Source organism: Cebus imitator, unplaced genomic scaffold, assembly GCF_001604975.1.
Source record: "Cebus imitator isolate Cc_AM_T3 unplaced genomic scaffold, Cebus_imitator-1.0 Scaffold679, whole genome shotgun sequence".
NCBI lineage: Eukaryota > Metazoa > Chordata > Mammalia > Primates > Cebidae > Cebus > Cebus imitator.
In genome coordinates this window covers 603,412-623,836 of record NW_016107994.1, presented here as the reverse complement: position 1 = coordinate 623,836, position 20,425 = coordinate 603,412, and the positions used below count along the sequence as shown (strand labels likewise).

Below are 20,425 nucleotides of genomic sequence, written 5' to 3'. Positions count from 1 at the left end.
AGAGAGAGAGATAGAAGATTGAAGCAGAAATATAATAAGGGTTGAAATGGGACTTGAATGGGCCTTGGAGACAGTCCTGTGGGAGTTCCTCTCCCTGGCAAGTCCCCGGTCAGGGCCTCATAAGGTATAGGTTTGTGTGTTTTTGGCTGTCCAGTACCCATCACCTTCTGAAAGAGGCCTGCATTTCCACTGTGAGTGCTACGTGTGAATGCTTATGCTCCCCCCAATTCATATGTTGAAATCCTTTTAAGGTGATGGCATCAAGAGTTGAGGCCTTTGGGATTAGTGGCCTTATAAAAGAGGCCCACAGGAGCTCATTCTCCCCTTCCACCTTGTGAGGATACAGGGAGAAAGTGTTTTCTACAAACCAGGAACTTGTCTCTAACCAGACTCCAAATGTGCTGACACCTTGATCTTGGACTTCCCAGCCTCCAGAACCCTGAGAAATACATTTCTGCTGTTTGCGAGCCACCTAGTCAATGGCATTTTGTGATAGCTGCCCAAATAAACTAAAACTGGGTCATCTTTCGAGGAAGGGTCATTCCAGCCCACCTTCACCATATTGAGGGGAGCCAAATTCTTCTGCCCACCACCAGGGACTCCCATACACAGGCACATGTCTTCAGCTGGCCTCTCCCAGGTCACAAATCCCAGGCAAGTGACTGCAGTGGTGGCTGCCTGCCTAGGAGGTCCTGGTAGGCCTCCTGCCCACCCCTCCAGGTTGCCTTGGCCCCACCTCAGCTGCCATCAGCCTTCAGCCTTGTGTGCTCCCTTCTTTCCATGTTCAAGTTCCCTTTTGTTTCAGCAAAACCAGAGTTGGTTTCTCTGATTTGCCACTGAGAGGTCCTGATTGATATATGCAGTTACATCAGGTGCCTGGGTTCCATGTGACAGCCCTGTATTCGTCCCCCAAAGTAAGCTCCGGGTGGATTTCCATCTCTTGTGGTCAAGAGTCCTGCTGGACACTGTGGCTCATGCCTGTAATGCTGGCACTTTGGGAGGCTGAGGTGGGTGGATCATTTGAGGTCAAGAGTTTGAGACCAGCCTATCTATCCTACATGGCAAAAGCCCATCTCTACAAAAAATGCAAAATTAGCCAGGCAGTTAGCGGCATGCCTGTAATCCCAGGTACTCGGGAGGCTGAGGCGGGAGAATCACTTGAACCGGGAGGCAGAGGTTGTGGTGAGCTGAGATCATGCCACTGCACTCCAGCCCAGGCAACAGAGTGAGACCCTATCTCAAAAAAACCAACCAACCAAACAAAAAAACTCCATAGAATTTAGGGATGGACTCTGGACAAATTATTTTATCTCTCTGAGCCTCTCTTTTCTTATCCTGAAAGTGATGCTACTAATTCCTGCTGTGCAGAGTCATTGGACAAAACAGCAACAGCAGTAATAAAGGTGATCATCAGCAGTAATAAAGGTGATCAACAGCAATAATAAAGGTGATCATCAGCATTAATGAAGGTGATCAACAGCAGTAATGAAGGTGATCATCAGCATTAATGAAGGTGATCAACAGCAGTAATGAAGGTGATCATCAGCAGTAATGAAGGTGATCAACAGCAATAATGAAGGTGATCAACAGCAATAATGAAGGTGATCATCAGCAATAATGAAGGTGATCAACAGCAATAATAAAGGTGATCATCAGCAGTAATGAAGGTGATCAACAGCAATAATAAAGGTGATCATCAGCAGTAATAAAGGTGATCAACAGCAATAATAAAGGTGATCATCAGCAGTAATAAAGGTGATCAACAGCAGTAATAAATGTGATCAACAGCAGTAATAAAGGTGATCATCAGCAATAATAAAGGCGATCAACAGCAGTAATAAAGGTGATCAACAGCAGTAATAAATGTGATCAACAGCAGTAATAAAGGTGATCATCAGCAATAATAAAGGTGATCAACAGCAATAATAAAGGTGATCATCAGCAATAATAAAGGTGATCAACAGCAATAATAAAGGTGATCATCAGCAATAATAAAGGTGATCATCAGCAATAATAAAGGCGATCAACAGCAGTAATAAAGGTGATCAACAGCAGTAATAAATGTGATCAACAGCAGTAACAAAGGTGATCATCAGCAATAATAAAGGTGATCAACAGCAGTAATAAAGGTGATCAACAGCAATAATAAAGGTGATCAACAGCAAATGCCAGATTGCGCTACGACGCTCTAGGAGCTATTCCAGGAGTCTCCAGCTAGTCAGAAACTCACTCCACCCACACAATGACAACCCCTTGAAGTAAGCAATTTTTGCCTTATTTTGAAGCTTAGAAAATTAAGGAACACAGGCTAAGTAATCTCCCCATAGCCACACAGCTAAGACGTGCCAGGGTGCCTCATATGTAGTTTGTCGTTCAGTAAATGGTGGTTATTGTTTGTGCACGTCAAAAGATTCAACAAACTCAAAAAGTCAGTTTATGATGTAGGTTGCACCCCTTGTGTAAAGGAAGGGTTAGGCTGGGTGCAGTGGCTCACACCTATAACCCCAGCACTTTGGGAGGCTAAGGCTGATGGACCACAAGGTCAGGAGTTCGAGACCAGCCTGGCCAACATGGAGAAACTCCGTCTCTACTAAAAATGCAAAAATTAGCCAGGCGTGGTGGCGAGCACCTGTAGTCCCAGCTACTTGGGAGGCTGAGAAACAAGAATCGCTTGAATCTGGGAGGCGGAGGTTGCAGTGAGCCAAGATCATGCCACCTCACTCCAGCCTGGGCAATAGAGTAAGACTTCATCTTAAAAAAAAAAAAAAAAGAAGAAGAAGAAGGGGTTGTACAGCCCTCCGCCATAACACTAGCTAATTGACGGCAGCCAAGGCCATTGCAAACCATAAAATAACTCAGTCTCTCTCTCTTTCCCTTTACACAAACCTCCCAGTGATCTGACCACTCCCATGGCTTCAATTACCACCTTCTCAACCATGCAGAGTCCTTCCGTGATGCTGCCTCCAGCTCAGGCCTCTTCCCCAAGCTCCTAGCACACCCACACAGCTGCCTGTTGGGCATCTTCACTTCAGTGGCCCACGGACACTGTGAACTCAGCCTGGCTAAGACAAACACTGGGCCGGGTGCAGTGGTTCACACCTGTAATCTCAGCACTTTGGAAGGTCAAGGTGGAAGTAATGCTGGAAACCAGGAGTTTGAGGCTAGCCTGGGCAACAAAGTGAGATCCTGTCTCTACAAAACAAAGCAAATTATTCCAATGAGGTGGCATGTACTTGTAGTCCCAGCTACTCGAGAGGTTAAGGCAGGAGGATCCTTTGAGCTCAGGAGTTCAAGGCTGCAGTGAGTTATGATCACACCACTGCACTCCAGCCTGGGTGACAGAGCAAGGTCCAGTCTCTAAAATCAAATAAAATAAAAACAACAAAAAAATTAAAAAGACAAACAGTGCATATTTGCCCCACACCTGCCTGGTCTCCGGTGCTTTCTGCTCTGGCGGACGGTGTCACCATTGCCCAAGCTTCCTAAACCAGCCGTCCAGGAGTTGCCTCTGCTTCTTCCCTCACCCCAAATCCAATTGATAAATCAATCACCAAACCCAGTCTATTCTGCCTGGATAATTCTCATCTCTCCAGTCCCTAGAGCAGACCACCGTCACCCAACTTCTGATCTCGTTTCCCACAACCCCCTCCAACCCAATCCCACATCACAGCCAAAATGATGCTTCCAAATCACTAATCTGGCCACTCCTCCTAAGCTTCAGTGGCTTCCCCTTGACTCCAATACAAAGCCAGACTTCTTTTGACAGCTTATGAAACTCCCTGATCTAGCCCCTGCCCACCCCTCCAGCCATCCACCTTGATATTTTCCCTCTGCCATTTAACAAAAAGTTGTTGAGCTCCTAATGTGAGCCAAGTACTGGGAGCATAAGAAGGCAGTGTGATTTCTGCTCTTACGAGGGCTACACTGGCATAGGTGGCTCCTTTTTATTTTCAAGATCTCGACTTAAATATCAGTTCCTCAAGGCAATGCTCTTTCTTCCCTTGAGTCCCTTGGTGTATGCCTCCAGAATGCCTTGCGCTTCTCTACCATGATTTATACTACACTTGACTGCTGTTTAACTTTTCTCTTTGCTGCCAGAGGCTTGGGGATGGGCACTGACTCTCTTGCCCACCTCTGTGTTCCCAGCACCCAGTGTGGTGCCTAATAGACATTCAAAAAGTAGTTGAGGCCAGGCGCAGTGGCTCATGCCTGTAATCTCAGCAATTTGGGAGGCCAGGGCAGGTGGATCACTTGAGGTCAGAAGTTCGAGGTCAGCCTGGCCAACATGGTAAAATCCCATCTCTACTAAAAATACAAAACTTAGCCATGATTGCACCATTGCACTCCAGTCTGGGGGACAGAACAAGACTCTGTCTCAAGGGAAAAAAAAGAAAAGAAGAAGAAGACGACATTTTGACACAAAAACAGAGGACCCTGTGAAGACACAGGGAAAAGATAGTCATTTAGAAGCCAATGAGAGAGGCCTCAGAAGAAATCCACCCTGCCAACCCCTTGATTTCAGACTTCTAGCCTGGAACTGGAAGAAAATAAACTGCTCTTATTCGAGCCACGTAGTACGGGGTACTATGCTTGGCAGCCCTAGCAAATTAACACACAACTGTAAATAAGACCAAGTCCCTGTCCTCCGATGTCTCCAGTCACCGAGCATTCGTTTTCTAAAGCGGAGTGAAAAATTTTTACATCTCTATCTATTGCTGTTGTTCAAAGCTTGTAATCACCATGAATTTCATTCAAAAAGCCTCATCGAAAAAGTCTCTTGGGGAGGCAGGAGAAGGGAGAGCATCAGGATAAATAGCTAATGGTGCACCTGCAGTCCCAGCTACTCGGGAGGCTGAGGCAGGAGGATCCTTGGAGCTCAGGAGTTCAAGGCTGAGACACCGTGTCTAGCCTAAAATATTATTTCTTGCAGAGTTGGGGGTCTCTGGCCGGGCACGGTGGCAGGAGCCTGTAATCCCAGTTACCTGGGAGGCCAAGGCAGGAGAATCGCTTGAACCTGGGAGGCAGAGGTTGCAGTGAGCCAAGATTGACCCATTGCACTCCAGCCTGGGCAACAAGAGCAAAACTCCATTTCAAAAAAAAAAAAAACAAAGATGGGGTCTCACTATGTTACCCAGGCTGGTCTTGAACTCCTGGCCTCAAGCAATCCTTCCACCTCAGTGACCCAAAGTGCTGGGATTATAGGCATGAGCTGCCACACCCAGCCAAGTCTCTTAACTCTAAGTGGCATTTTGTCATTGTACATATTTGTTCTAAAGAAAGTCCCAGTTGGATACTAGCCTGTCCTTAACGCTTTTCTAATACTTGCTAAGTTCCCTTTATAAACAGTAGAAAGGAAGCCACAGGCTTAGAACCTTCCTCAAGAAGAAATACCTGCATAGAATTGAATAATATTGCTGTTTTATTTTTTCTGTTATATGCACTTTCAGGGTTACTGCTATCTAAATTCAAAGTGGTAATAATTTTCTATTTGTCACTGTAATAGCATGTTTTCATTTCAGATAATTTTTTAGGCAAAAAGCAATGATTAGGTTTCAAGAGTGAATATTCAATAAATAATAGTAATCTGATTTGTGTATATGACAAAATCACGATGATGGTATGAAAATGATAGAAAATTGGAAAATACTGAATGAGGTGATTTCTGTGCTCCCCTACTAAACAATCAGAGAAATTGCTAGCTTTATCATTTTTATTCATGTATTCACTTATTCATTCCACTGACACTGATTAAGCCCACCCTAGCTTCCAGACGCTACATTAAGCATTCTCCCACAAAATATCCATTTCATTGCAAAAATAAACGAGAAATAGACACAGAACCACCTTTGTCTCATTCATGGCTGTATCCCTAGCACCTGGTACACTGCGAAGGCACTCAACACTTTCCCTTTGGCTGGGCGCAGTGGCTCTCACCTGTAATCCCAGAGCTTTGTGAAGCCAAGGCGGGCAGACCACGAGGTCAAGAGTTCGAGACCAGTCTGGCCAACATGGTGAAACCCCGTCACAGTTATTTTGGTAAAAAAAAAAAAAATGATGGTGAAACCCTATCTCTACTAAAAATACAAAAAATTAGCTGGGCGTGGTGGCAGGCACCTGTAATCCCCGCTACTCAGGAGGCTGAGGCAGGAGAATGGCTTGAGCTTGGGAGGCAGATGTTGCAGCAAGCTGAGATTGAACCATTGCACTCCAGCCTGGGCCAGAAGAGCAAGACTCCATCTCAAAAAAACCAAGTCAAACCAAAACAAAAAACTTTGCCTTTGCACTATAGGGCAATTTTTGAGTCAAGTTTCAACTTTTTTTTTTTTTTTTTTTTTTCTCTCCATTTGATTGGTAAGTCTTCCACCAACCCTTTGTTTTGTTTTTTGAGACGGGGTCTTGCTTTGTTGCCTGAGCTGGAGTACAATGGCATGATCATAGCTCACTGCAGCCTCAATCTCCTGGTCTCACGAAATTCCCCCTCCCCAACTTCCTCTACCAACCCCCACCCTCCACCAAGTAGCTGGGACTACCAGGGCATACCACCATGCCCAGCTAATTTTCTTTTTTTCTTTTCTTTTTTGAGAAGAAAACAGGCTCTGTCATCCAGCCTGGATTGCAGTGGCGTGATCACTGCTCACTGCAGCAGCCTTGAACTCCTGATCTCAAGCAATCATCCCCCCTTAGCCTCCCAAAGTATACAGGATGGTATACAGTCATGAGACACCACGTCCCAGCCAGGCCAGGGGTTTCACCATGTTGGTCAGGCTGGTCTCGAACTCCTGACCTCAAGTGATCCTCCAGTCTCAGCCTCCCAAAGTGCTGATATTACAGGCATGAGACACCGTGCTTGGCCCACTTAGGCAAAGTATAAGCCCCCTTAGGCTCCCAATTCCATTTCGCCTCTTCTTTCTTTCCTTCCTTCCTTCCTGCATCCCTCCCTCCCTCCCTCCCTCCCTCCCTCTCTCTCCTTCTCTCCCTCCCTCTCTCTCCCTCCCTTCCTTCTTTCTTTCTCTCTCTCTTTCTTTCTTTCTTTCTTCTTCTTTCTCTCTTTCTCTCTTTCTTTCCTTCTTTCTTTCTTTTCCTTCCTTCCTTTTTCTTTCCTTCCTTCCTTCTTTCCTTTTCTTTCCTTCTTCCCTCTCTTCCTCCCTCCTCCCTCCCTCCCTCCCTTCCTTCCTTCCTTCTTTCTTTTTCTTTCTTTCTTTCTCTCTCTTTCTCTCTCTCTCTTTCTTTCTTTCTTCCCTCCTCCCCCGCCATCGGAGGAGTCTTGCTCCGTCACCCAGGCTGGAGTGCAGTGGTGCAATCTTGGCTCACTGCAACCTTTGCCTCTTAGGTTCAAGTGATTCTCCTGCCTTAGACTCCTGAGTAACTAGGATTACAGGCGCTCACCACTGTATTTTCAGTAGAGACAGGGTTTCACTATGTTGCCCAGGCTGGTCTTGCACTCCTGACCTTGTGATCCGCCCTCCTCAGCCTCCAGAGTTCTGGGATTACAGGCGTGAGCCACTGTACCCAGCCCTCACCTCTACTTTAAAGCCTAATGTGACCTTGTCAGTGGAGAGAGACCCCTTCCTCCTCAGAACCCCTGCTCATTTAGAATTTGTATACATAACATGGAGACTCAACAGAAACTGATGCAATTGCCTCTTCTATTAATGCCTCCAAATGGTTTTATTGAATTTCCTCATGTAGACCATGAGCTCCTTGGTGACACAGAATCGCTTCCACTCTATGCACTGTTTCACAGGGCTCCAAAAAAGCCTCCCGTTTTCTGGAGATAACCAAAATCAGTTTCTGTTGCTTGCAACCAAACTGCTCCCTAACTTATCCACCATGAACAAGGGGTGGGAAACTTTTTTTGAATTAAGTTAAATAAACGCTACCAAGGACAATTTAACAGTCACATACATTGCTAAGAGATTCCCTTACATCTCAGGCAGGGCCTATTTACTTGTATTTTAAATTCATTCCTCACAAGCTCAATTATGCAGTTTTTATCAAAGTTATAAATGAATATTAGGAAAACAGCTGTGGCAGGTGCTTCCGTGACAGAAAGAGCTGATAGCCCAGCCAAGACGAAGAGAGAAAAGCCACACATGGCAGAGACAGCCAACAACTCAACAATCACAGTGATTTGGGTAGAGGTTAAAAAAAAAACTCATGAGCTCAATAGAACTGGATGATAGCCCAGTATCATAGGCAGTGTTTATGATGGTGCCCTGAGTCATTCGGAGTAGGTTTAATTTTCTGGTATCTTCTATCTGCAGATAGCATGGAACTGAATAATTCATTTTAGAAAATTTCTAACCCAAATGTCTACTTAAAAGTGTGAGGCTCTGTGGAAGGTTCACACTTGAAGAAATTCGTACATTCATGAATTTCTTCATTCAACAAATATTGAGCACCCAGCCTGGACCAGGCTCTGTCCTAGGTCGAGGACAGATGGATGACCAAGGCAGATGAAGCAGATGTGGTGGGACACACTTACAGCCGAGCTACTTGGGAGGCTGAGGCAGGAGGATCCTTTGAACTTCCGAGTTTGAGACCAGCCTGGGCAACATAGTAAGACCCTGTCTCTTAAAAAAAAAAAAAAGACATATGAGATTCATGGAGTTTATTTTATTTTATTATCTATTTATTTATTTTTGAGATGGAGTCTTGCTCTGTCACCCAGGCTGGAGTGCAATGGCACGATCTCAGCTCACTACAACTCCACCTCCCAGGTTCAAGCGACTCTCCCGTCTCAGCCTCCGGAGTAGCCGGGATTACAGGCACCCGCCATCATGCCCAGCTACTTTTTGCATTTTTGCAGAGACAGGGTTTCATCATGTTGGCCAGGCTGGTCTTGAACTCCTGACCTCAGGTGATCTGCTTGCCTCACTCTCCCAAAATACTGGGATTACAGGTGTAAGCCATCTCGCCCGACCTGGAATTTATTTTAGATGAGGAAAAGACTGTAATCAAAGAAACACTTAAATAAACAGGATTATATTATTTTATTTTATTCTTTGCAAGTGATTTTATTTACAATGCCACCTTTTAAAAGGTCACTAAAGCTGGGCGTGGTGGCTCATGCCTGTAATCCCAGCACTTTAGAAGGCCGAGCCAGGTGGATCATGAGGTCAAGAGATCGAGACTATCCTGGCCAACATGGTGAAACCCCGTCTCTACTAAAAATACAAAAATTAGCTGGGTGTGGTGGTGTATGCCTGTAATCTCAACTCCTTGAGAGGCTGAGGCAGGAGAATCGCTTGAACCCGGGAGGCAGAGATTGCAATGAGACGAGATCGCGCCACTGTGCTCCAGCCTGGAGACAGAGCAAGACTCTCTCCAAAAAAAACAAAAAAAAGTCACTAAAGTCACTAAAGAAAAAAAAAAAAAAAAAAAAAAAAACATTGCTTTAAAAAAAAAAAAAAAAAAAGAGGGAAAATTCAAAATGTCACTTATAGAGAACCCGCAGTTTAGTTTTATTCAGAGCAAAGGAAAAAGAAACTCTCAATCATACTAGAGGAAACTCAGCCACAGGTTTGGAATCTACTCAAACTATGCATGCGGTGAGGACCATATCCTGCGAATGCAATTGATCTGCTGCACGTGTCTACTGTTTGTCTAATATTCACAGTTATAAACAGGGCAGTGCAACCCGTATTTGAAGCAATCTTTGCAGTGTCAGGCACAGCATTTCACGTCTCTTTGCACCACGGGTTCTCTTTGGGTACCTGGGCTTCCTCCTGTTCAATGAAGTCAGTTTTGATATCGATGGAAGACTGTTCCTGCCAATCTCCTCTGGAGCCTTCCCCTTGATCAAAAGGCAACAGTCTTGCATGGAGCATCAAGCCAACCTTTGATGTCCAATTGGTTTGCAGCCACAATGACTTTAAAAAGTGTGCCTTGGTCAACTTTCAGAAATTCTTGGTCCCAAACAGGGATAGTGTCTGTTTGCTTTTTTTTGTTCTTACCATCCTCTGGAGGAGGAGGAGGGTCATCCTTGTGGTGAGTGCACCCCTGAATTATCTTTTTTTTTAAAAAAAAAATTATTACCATTTATCTACTTATTTTTGAGTCGGAGTCTTGCTCCGTGGCCCAGGTTGGAATGCAATGGTGCGATCTCAGCTCACTGCAACCTCCACCTCCTGGGTTCACGCAATCCTCTTGCCTCAGCCTCCTGAGTAGCTGGGATTACAGGCATGCTGCCACCATGCCTGGCTAATTTTTGCATTTTTAGTAGAGGTGGGGTTTCACCATGTTGTCCAGGCTGATCTCGAACTCCTGACCTCGTGTGATCCACCTTCCTCAGCCTCCCAAAGTGCTGGGATTACAGGCATGAGCCACCGCGCCTAGCCTGAATGACCTTTTTAATATTGCTGCATTAACATTTGGCAGAGGAACTGGGTCATCATCTCCTTCATCATCAATTCCCAAATCTTCCAATCTTCCAACATGGTCTTAAAGAGTCACAGATTGTTTTGCAATTTCCACACTAACTCCAAATACCTCTCCATCGGAACTCTGCAACTTAATTGAAGGTATGGGTGTTGGGTCTTAAGGAGACAGCCGGCTAGAGGCCAAGGAGAGCTTGACAGCCTCAGCAGAGGAAGAGGAAAGGCAGAGGATGAGCCCTTTTCGCAACGCAGCATCTGCTCAAACAGGATCATTCTAAACAGCAGTGTGTTATACTATTATACTATATACGGAAATAGATCAGAGTGATATAGTAGACAGTGCCTTGCGGGGGGGAGATAAATTATATTGGTTGATCTGAGGAAGAACATTTAAAGTCATTCCTTTACCCACTTACTACATCTTCTTTCTTGAAAAAAATTTTAGGACTGGGCGTGGTGAGAGGAATGACCTTCCCAGCACTTTGGGAGGCCAAGATGGGCACATTGCTTGAGCTCAGGAGTTTGAGACCAGCCTAGGCAAAATAGTGAGACAGCAGCTCCACCAAAAATACAAAAAAATTAGCCAAACGTGGTGGCACGCGCCTATAGTCCCAGCTACTCGGGAGGCTGAGGTGGGAGAATTGCTTGAGCCCAGGAGGCAGAGGCTGCAGAGAGCCGAGATCGCCCCACTGCACTCCATCCAGCCTGGGCGACACAGAGATACACTGTCTAAATAAATAAATAAATAAATAAAGCCGGGTGTGGTGTTGAGGTAGGACAATCACTAGAACCAGGGAGGCAGAGTTTGCAGTAAGCCGAGATTGTGCCATTACACTCAGCCAGGGTGACACAGCGAGACTCTGTCTCAAAAAAACCAAAAATCCAGAAACTATTTTTAATTATTATGCATACATTAAGTTGTACATAGTTACGGGAACTTCCTGCATTTTTACTCTCCTAAATCCCAGAGGTACCTGTTTTCAGTTGGAAGACTCTGCCTCAGAGAGCTATTGACAACTTCCCTGAGCTAGAGAGAAGGAAACAAAATAACCACATCCTTTTGTCAAAGAGATATTTCAGGGAAGCTAAGAGTCCTAGTTTGCAGAAGGAAGCTTTTTGCAGTGCCTAGATCAACACATCCTGTAGCCAATCTGAAACACTCTCCAAGCAGGACCCAGAACATAAGTCAGCAGGAGGTTAACAGCTCTCAGTGGAGAAGGTGGTTTTGTTCCCCTGGTTTTAGCGGTCAAAGGCTCGGCCCCCACACACAAGAGCTGATAACCAAACAATGACTGTCACTAATTCATGGAAGGTTTGAAGCTGTGCTCTGTGCTCAGTCATTCAGAAGTTACCTTGGGTGGAGCCGTTTCATGATCTGACACTTTGAAACAAAGTTGTGTGACAAGCAGCCTCTCAATGATTCCTCCATGCCACCAACTGTCCCACCCCGGCTGCCAAGTACAATCTGTGACACCCATGCATGCCCTCCACCTGCCAACTGTCTCAGCAATTACTTCTTCGTCCATCGGAATATCTGGCATTTTCCCCTAAAGGCTGGTTATAAAACTTCCACATGCTTCCAGCAAAAATGTTCAGATTCCGATTTCACTTCACATGCCACAGGAATGTGAATAATCCCATTTAGGAAGATGCTTGATTAAGTTTTGAGAACTCAAATCAATTTGGTCATTCTTCAACCCCTAGAGCAGGGCTGTCACGAGAAGAAACACTTCTGCATCGATTGCAAAATCTCTGTTGCCCGGAGAGGAGTCTCGCTAGGCTGGTTCCAAACACAGAGAGTTCCTTTAAGAGGCAGTAATGTGATTTCCACCTACGAAGTCCCCTAGGCCAGTGCAGACTCTTTGGCCCCAGTGGACACATGCTCCAGGAGACATCTGGCCTCTGACAAAAACCAATGTCCCCAAGGCAGAGCGAAGAGAGGCCGTGTATCATCAGAGCTATTGTGTAATTCATCGTTCCAGCTGCCCAGCCTTATAGGTGAAACGACTCAAAAAACAAATTCACTGAGCCATTACCTATATGAAAAGTGTGTTATCAACTGAGCGCAGTAGCTCACACCTGTAATCCCATCACTTGGGAAGGCTGAGACAGGAGGATCATTTGAGGCCAGGACTTCAAGACCAGCCTGGGCAACATAAGGAGGCCCTATTTCAATTTTTAAAAATTATAAAAAAGAAAAAAGAAAAAAAAATATGTTATCGCATCATTTAACAGATTGGTAGAAAAGTCTCTCTCTGATCTCCCCCTGCCAGCTGCTGCAGTAGCTCCCTGCTGCAGGAAGCTATGAAAGAAGGCTGGGCCAGGCACTGCGGCTCACACCTGTAATCCCTTAGGAGGCAGAGGTGGGCGGATCACCTGACATCAGGAGTTCAAGACCAGCCTGGCCAACAAGTCGAAATCCTAAAGTCTCTACTAAAATTATAAAAATTAGATGGGCATGGTGGCGGGCACCTGTAATCCCAGCTACTACGGAGGCTGAGTCAGGAGAATTGCTTGAACTCAAGAGGCAGAGGTTGCAGTGAGCCGAGATCACACCACTGCACTCCAGCCTGGGTGACAGAGCAAGACTCCCTCTGAAAAAAAAAAAAAAAAATTTGCTAGGCGTGGTGGTGCATGCCCAGGCTGGAGTGCAGTGGTGCCATCTCGGCTCACTGTAACCTCTACCTCCGGGGTTCCAGCGATTCTCCTGCCTCAGCCTCCTGAGTAGCTGGGATTGCAGGTGTGAGCCACTGCACCCGGCCCCCCTTTGCTAAATTCTGTCACAGGAATATTTCCCCCACAAGGGTACCCGGTGTGATCTCGAATACATGAATACCTAAATAGTTTCCCTTCATTACTGCTGAGGTGGAACTAAGGGGCCTATAAAGTGTGCAATGAGAAATGGCTACCGTGTGGCTTAATGCTAATCAGCACTCAGGTGCTGTGGCTCGGGCTTCCACATACAGCTCCTGAAATCAGCATCTGATTAACAGCTATTTTAAGACTGCATTATAAAACCTGCCCCCAAATGCTTTCTACATAAGGAGAATGTTATGGGCTGCCACCCATCTTTTCCTCGTGTTAATCATTCCAAAGATTTATGTTGTATACACAGAGAGACTACTAAGCAATTAAATCATTAAGGACTTTTTTTTAATTTGAATGATTTAGTTGAATTTTAGAAGAATCCGCCTTCCTCACCACCCCCTACATCTTTTAATTTAAGCCTCTGAATTCCTTTATCACAGTCTATTAAAGGTGTAAATAAATAAGTTATGAGCCTACTGATAAAAACTAGGGAAATTGTTTTTATTTTTAAATCATATATTTGTATTAGAACGATGCCTTAATTAGAAAACTAAAAACAATTGTGAACCCTAGATTTCCTCCTCCCTAGTTATGCTGTTTTGATTGCTTCAGCGGTAGGATAACGAATCTATTCATTTTATTCTATTTTCCAGATTTCTAACTCCTCCTTCCTTCCTTCCTTCCTCCTTCCTTCCTTCCTTCCTTCCTTCCTTCCTTCCCTCCCTCCCTCCCTCCCTCCCTCTCTTTCCCTCTTTCTTTCTTTCTTTGATGGAGTTTCGCTCTTTTTGCCCAGGCTAGGGTGTAATGGCATGGTCTCAGTCAGAGGTGGAGACTGCAGCCTCCACCTACTGAGTTCAAGCAGTTCTCCTGCCTCAGCCTCCCCAGTAGCTGGGATCACAGGCATGCGCCACCACGCCTGGCTAATTTTGTAATTTTTAGTAGAGACGGGGTTTCTCCGTGTTGGTCATGCTGGTCTCACACTGGCGACCACAGGTGATCCACCAGCCTCAGCCTCCCAAAGTGCTGGGATTACAGGCATGAGCCACCTCGCCCCACCCTCTGCCATATTTCTACTAAAGAACACTGGTGATTCTGCAAGACAAAAAATTTAGTGACATGTAGTTCTCCCAATATCTTTACTGAGTTACAAAATTACTAATAACATGCACAGTATTTCCCTCCAAGCTAACTTACTTCTTGTGTCCATGTATCTGCCCAAAGCCAGAAGCCAATTAGTCATCTTAGAATATTATTTGGATTTTGAAAAAAAAAAAAAAAAAGGAATACTGTTTCAACTCTAATACCCATTCAACCTCCACCCAATCAATCAACAACTCAAGTTGATCCCATCTCTGAATTAACTTTCTTTTTTTTTTTTTAAATAGAGAGATAGAGGTCTTGCTATGTTGCCCAGGCTGGTCTCAAACTCCTAAACCCAAACAACAATCCTCTTGCCTCAGGCTCACTAAGTACTGAGATTACAGGTGTGAGACACTGCACCCAGCCTGAATTAACTTTTTTTTTTTTTTGAGATGGAATCTCGCTCTGTCACCCAGGCTAAAGTGCAATGGTACAATCTCTACTCACTGCAACCTCTGCCTTCAGGGTTCAAGTGATTCTCCTGCCTCAACCTCCTGAGTGGCTAGGACTACAGGCCCATGCCACCACTGCCTATTTTTTTTATTTTTAATAGAGATGCAGTTTCACCATATTGACCAGGCTGCTCTAGAACTCCTGACTTCAAGTGATCTTCCCTCCTAGGCCTCCCAAAGTGCTGGGACTACACCTGGCTCTGAATTAACTGTTGAATTCACCCCTCTCCTCTAGGCCTGGTATCACTGTTGTAGCTCAGAATCTGGCTATGTGTCACCAGAACAGTGAGTGTAACAGCCCAGTGGGTTCATCTTGACCACTGCCTACATAGAGCCAATTTGTCAAGACAGGGGAACCGCAATAGAGAAAACAGTAAAGAGTAATTCACACAGAGTTAGCTATGCAGGAGACCAGAGTCTTATTATTACTCAAATCAGTCTCCCTGAGCATTTGGGAATCAGAGTTTTGAAGGATAATTTGGAGGGTTGGGGACAGCCAGTGAGTCAGGAGTGTTGGTTGGTTGAGTCAGAGGTGAACTCACTTGGGTGAGTTCCACAAGAACACAGACCAGTGGGGGCCACAAGATCAGATGAGCCAATTGATCCATCTGGGCGGTGCTAGCTGATCCATCAAGTGCAGGGTCCGCAAAATATCTCAATCACTGACCTCAGGCTTTACAAAGTGATGCTATCTTCAGGAGCAATTTGGGGAGAGTCAGAATCTCGTAGCCTCCGACTGCATGACTCCTAAACCATAATTTCTCATCTTTTGGCTAATTTGTTAGTCAACAAAGCCACTCTAGTCCCCACGAAAGTAGGGGGTTTGTTTTGGGAAAGGACTATTATTGTCTTTGTTCTAAACTGTAAACTATAAGCTAAGTGCCTCCCAAAATTATGCCCAGGAGTGAACAAGGACAGCTTGGAGTTTAGAAGCAAGATGGAATTGGTTAGGTCAGATCTCTTTCACTATCCCAGTCATAATTTTGCAATGGCGGTTTCATGAGCAGTCCTGTAATTGTGCTCCCTAGTACCAGGCTGGCTGGCTGCCTCCACCCTGCTGGTGTGATTTTTTTTTCTTTTTCTTTTCTTTTTTTGAGACAGGTTCTCGTTTGGTTGACCAGGCTGGAGTGCAATGATGCGATCTCAGCTCACTGCAACCTCCACCTCCCGGGTTCAAGTAGTTCTCCTGCCTCAGCCTCCCAAGTAGCTGGGATTACAGGCATGTGCCACCACGCCCAGCTAATTTTTGTATTTTTAGTAGAGATGAAGTTTCATCATGTTGGCCACGCTGGTCTCAAAACTCCTGATCTCAGGAGACCCTCCTGCCTCGGCCTCCCAAAGTGCTGTGATTACAGATGTGAGCCACTGCACCCGGTTTGTTTTTGGTTTTCGAGACAGGGTCTCACTCTGTCACTTAGGCTGGAGTCCCAGAGATGGGAAAGGAAAAGAAAAAAGAAAGGAGTCACAGGCATTGACAAAGCAGACAGTTCAGGGGTTTCTTTTTTTTTTTTTTTTTGGAGACAGAGTCTTGCTCTGTCACCAGGCTGGAGTGCAGTGGCACGATCTCGGCTTACTGCAGCCTCTGCCTCCCTGGTTCAAGAGATTTTCCTGCCTCAGCCTCCCGAGTAGCTGGGACTATAGGCACCTGCCACCAGGCCCAGCTAATTTTTGTACTTTTAGTAGAGATGGAGTTTCGCCATATTGGCCAGGATGGCCTTGATCTCTTGACCTCGTGATCCACCTGCCTTGGTCTCCCTACATGCTGGGATTACAGGTATGAGCCACTGTACCAGGCTCAGAGCCAAGCTCTTTTACTGCTAAACAGTACGGCCTTCCCCTGGACCATCTAGCTAGCTGTGGTCCACTGTGACCTCAGATGTCTTTCTAGATTTAACACACCCGTACCAATTCTGTGCCTGCGTTCTACATGCATACACATGCCATTTTATAATGCTGCCTACTGAATGGCCTTGTTTTTCACTGAGAGTCGTTCCAGCTGCCCACCCCAATCTATTACGAAGGCTGGGGGTAAGAGTTCAGAGTGGGGGAAAAGGTGGAAGTTCAGGGCTGGAAGACGGGGTGTGTAGAGCTGCAAGAGATGGATGACACGGCTTCTGTGACAAGTACATACAGCAGATGGATCAATATTTCCTGCATTCTGGTAGGGTCAGTCTTCCTCCACAGCAGAGGCTAGAAAGGTAAGAACCACGATTTCCAAACTCAAGGATTCCAGGTGCTGATGAAGTTCCATCAACCAGCAGGAAGCAACAAGGGTAAGACCACACTTCTGCTGCTTCCACTGTTTCTCCTGGGAAGGGCCATTCCTGTGGAGTCTGGATTTCCCACGGTGGCTTCCCAGGCCAGCTGGTAACATAAAAGTCAGTGATTTCCTTCTGCCTGACCTCCCACTTCTATTGATTTTTCTTTTATCTCTTTTTTCTTTTTTTAAAATTGAGATGGAGTCTCTGTTGCCCAGGCTGGAGTGCAGGGACACGATCTCGGCTCACTGCAACCTCCACCACCTGGCTTCAGGCGAATCTCATGCCCCAGCCTCCCAAGTAGCTGGTACTACAGGTGTGTGCCACCGTGCCTAGCTAATTTTTTTGTATTTTTAGTACAGACGGGGTTTCACCATGTTGGCCAGGCTGGTCTTGAACTCCTGATCTCAGGTGATCCACCCGCCTCAGTCTCCCAAAGTGATGAGCTTACAGGCATGAGCCACCATGCCCGGCCATGACCTCCCCCTTCTAAAGCTCAGAGTGGTACCTTTAGCCTCCTGATTGATTCTGTAGTCAATATCAATTCTCCTTCAGCCTAAACTAGCTAGGGAGCCAGAGTAGATTATGTCTGTCACTGACTCCTGACCAGTACAGCATTGAGATGAAAACTTGAGCATGACTGGGGCGGGGAGGGGATTTCAGTGCCAAATACTTGATTTAAACAAAAAGCATAGAGAATAGCATGACAAACATCTTTGCATCCACCACCAAGTTTCAGAAATAAAATTGAGGCTGGGTGAGGTGGCTCACACCTGTAATCCCAGCAATTTGGGAAGCCGAGGTGGGCAGATCACTTGAGGTCAGGAATTCGAGACCTGTCTGGACAACATGGCAAAACCCCGTCTCTACTAAAAATACAGAAATGAGCCTGGTATGGCAGCACATGCCTATAATCCCAGCTACTCGGAAGACTGAGGCACAAGAGCCACTTGAGCCTGGGAGGCGGAGGTTGCAGTGAGCCGAGACTGGGCCACTGCACTCCAGCCTGGGTGACAGAGTGAGACTCCATCTCAAAAAACAAACAAGCAGACAAACAAAATGACTGGGCGTGGTGGCTCACACCTGTAATCCCAGCACTTTGGGAGGCCAAGGCAGGCGGATCACCTGAGGTCAGGAGTTTAAGACCAGCCTGGCCAATATGGCAAAACCCTGTCTTCACTAAAAACATAAAAAATTAGCTGGGCATGGTGGTGGGTGCCTGTAATCCCAGCTACTCAGGAGGCTGAGGCGGGAGAAATCACCTGAACCCGGGAGGCAAAGGTTGCAGTTAGCTGAGATCGCGCCATTGCCTTCCAGCCTGGACAAGAAGAGTGAAACTCTGTCTAAAAGAGAAAACAAACAAAGAAACAGGATCTTACTATAATGCCCAGGCTGATCTTGAACTTCTAGGCTCAAGAGATCTTCATGCCTCAGTCTCCCAGAGTGCTGGGATTATGGGTGTGAACTACCAATCCCAGCCCTCAGTTTATTGCCCAGGTGAAAGAGTGGTGTCTGAATCACGACTGATTGCAGCAACTTCCTTGGACTCAAGTAGACATCCCGAGTAGCTGGAACTACAGGTGAATGCCACCATGGCCAACTAACCTTTTTTTTGGAGAGATGGAGTTCTGCCATTTAGCCCAACTTGGTCTCAAACTCCTGGGATCAAAAGATCTTCCTGCCTTGGCCTCTCAAAGTGCTGAGATTATAGGTGTGAGCCACCATGCTCAGCCAGTTGGTTCTTTTGAACAGTTGGCTGGTACTCCACGCATGAACATATTATCTGCATGGTTATATCGCAGCTTATTCTGCTATTGATGAGGGACATAGTTTAACTTTCTGAACTCTAACTGGGGATGGCATTTCAAATGTCTTCAGGACAGACAGATGAGAGAAATACATGAAATGCTTTGCGGAGGAACAGTCATGACTGGTGCCCATGGTGACTGAGGCATTCACATTTCCATCTTAAAACACTGCACTTGCTGGGCACGGTGGCTCATGCCTGTAATCCCAACACTTTGGGAGGCCAAGGCAGGTGGATCACGAGGTCAGGAGTTCAAGACCAGGCTGACCAAGATGGTGAAAACCTGGCTTTACTAAAAATGCAAAGATTAGCTGGGCATAGTGACAGGCGCCTGTAATCCCACCTACTCAGGAGGATGTGGCAGGAGAATCACTTGAACCCGGGAGGCGGAGATTGCAGTGAGCCAAGATCCCGCCACTGCACTCCAGCCTGGGTGACAGAGCGAGACTCTGTCTCAAAGAAAAAAGGAAAAAACAAAACACTGCACTGGCTGGGCACACCTCATCCCTAGAGCATCAGCGTCCACTGTGGTGTCCCCAAGTCAATATGCTTATGGTTGAGGCTTGTTAAGACAAAGACCCATGACAAATGGTACCAGATCACTTCCAGGGAATGAAAATAAAGATAAAGTAGGTGACGGGCTTCCCATCCCCACAGCATGCCCCTGAGTGCTGGGAAGATGCTGATGATCTCACTGACCAATCATGGAGCCGTTCTAACACCTTTGCCAGGAATTCCGGATGAAACTGTAGCTCAGTGCAAGCAATTCATGGGTTTCTCAATCACCAGGGCTTGAGATTAGTTACTTTGTCACTCAAAGCTACTGAATCATGGCAAGTGGAGATGCATTTGCTATGGTTCAGTTCCAGTCAGCAGAACTTCCCTGGACACTGGCCACCACGCACCTGTAATCCCAGGTAGAGACGGGGATTTGCCATGTTGGCCAGGCTAGTCTTGAACTCCAGACCTCAAGTGATCTGCCCACCTTGGCCTCCCAAAGTGCTGGGATTACAGGTGTGAGCCACCCCATCTGGCCAGGAAACAGCCTTCTGACTGCTCCAATCCCTCTTCCCAAGCTCTGGGATTCCCTGGGATTGGCCTATTATCCCTGGGTTTCCTTGTGCTGGGAATGCCTGCTGGAATCCCAACAATCTTCAACTTCGTTTAGGGTTGCCAGATACAGCCAAAAAAAAGAAGAAGAAGAAGAGAAGAAGAAGAAGAAAAGGACATCCAATTTAAATTTGAATTGCGGATGAACAATAACAAGTAATTATTTTGGTGTAAGTATGTTCCATTGCAATACATGTGGCATTTTCATACTTAAAATCTGTTGTTTATCTGAAATTCAAATTTCAGATAACTGGTTGTGCTATATTTTTATCTAGGAGCCCAAATTCTCATTCCCAGTGACTAGGGTGTCTAGCAGGAGGATGTCTGGACGTGGTGTGGGGCACCCGGCTTCATCAGGTACAGCTGCCAAGAGGAACTGGTTTTCAGGTTCCTTTGTTAAAACTGCCCCAGATGGACAGACACAACACCCTCCTTGTCTTCTTGGCTGCAGAGTCAGTTTTCCATGAATAC

The 20,425-nt window shown here is 46.0% G+C and overlaps 1 long non-coding RNA gene and 1 pseudogene across 1 annotated transcript; both read right to left on the bottom strand.

Annotated features, from left to right (window-relative positions):
* Window positions 1–9,680: 9,680 nt before the first annotated feature.
* Window positions 9,681–11,954, bottom strand: LOC108296037 (annotated as a pseudogene).
* Window positions 11,955–13,664: 1,710 nt separating this feature from the next.
* On the bottom strand, window positions 13,665–19,738 carry LOC119469490. Its single transcript, XR_005198316.1, has 3 exons — window positions 19,544–19,738; window positions 14,244–14,279; window positions 13,665–13,844 (listed from the first exon to the last, which is right to left on the bottom strand). It is a non-coding gene; the product is annotated as an uncharacterized LOC119469490 (long non-coding RNA).
* Window positions 19,739–20,425: the final 687 nt, after the last annotated feature.